Below are 742 nucleotides of genomic sequence, written 5' to 3' on the forward strand. Positions count from 1 at the left end.
TCGAACTCAGAAATCCACCTGCCTCTGCCTCCCAAGTGCTGGGATTAAAGGTGTGTGCCACCACTACTGGCTTGTTTATTTATAGTTGCTTTCTATTTGTTTCTTTATTTGGAGGGCTATAGCTACAGCAAATCATACAGTAAATATCTGTAAGCATATGTCTTTGTTTCTTATCTCCTGTTTATTCCTTCAGGATAGATTCCTGAAAGATCAATTACTGGATCAAAGTATATGGAAAAAATGTAAAGTTCTTGATGCCTACTGCCAAAATGACTTTTTAGAAAATTTCCAATATTCATCTAAGTATAAAACAGCTATAAAAGATAATTTTTATTATCTTTCTTAAGCTCTCTATGTATTGATTTGGAAAGATCTCCAGAATTTGTCAAATGAAGGTACAGAATCATCTATAGAAGCAACTATATGTATAAAAAGGAAAGAAACAAGAATTGTGTTTATATATGTTCATATTCGCCTGAAGACACAATCGGTAGGGACATCGAAGCTAATGAAAAATAGTTACCAGTGGAAGAAGGGATGCTTTTTAACATATCTTTTTAATTATTTAATTTTTGAACCATGTAGATATATTTATTTACAAATGTTTATTTAAAAAAATTCAACCTTGGCTGGGCAGTGGTGGCGCACGCCTTTAATCCCAGCACTTGGGAGGTAGAGGCAGATAGATTTCTGAGTTTGAGGCCAGCCTGGTCTACAGAGTGAGTTCCAGGACAGCCAGGGT

The 742-nt window shown here is 35.2% G+C and overlaps 1 protein-coding gene across 5 annotated transcripts in view; it reads left to right on the forward strand.

Moving 5' to 3' along the window:
* Positions 1–742, forward strand: part of Phf8 (PHD finger protein 8) — a 117,372-nt gene that overhangs the window by 50,987 nt on the left and 65,643 nt on the right. The window lies entirely within an intron of this gene.

This window comes from Mastomys coucha, chromosome X, assembly GCF_008632895.1.
Source record: "Mastomys coucha isolate ucsf_1 chromosome X, UCSF_Mcou_1, whole genome shotgun sequence".
NCBI classification, from domain to species: domain Eukaryota; kingdom Metazoa; phylum Chordata; class Mammalia; order Rodentia; family Muridae; genus Mastomys; species Mastomys coucha.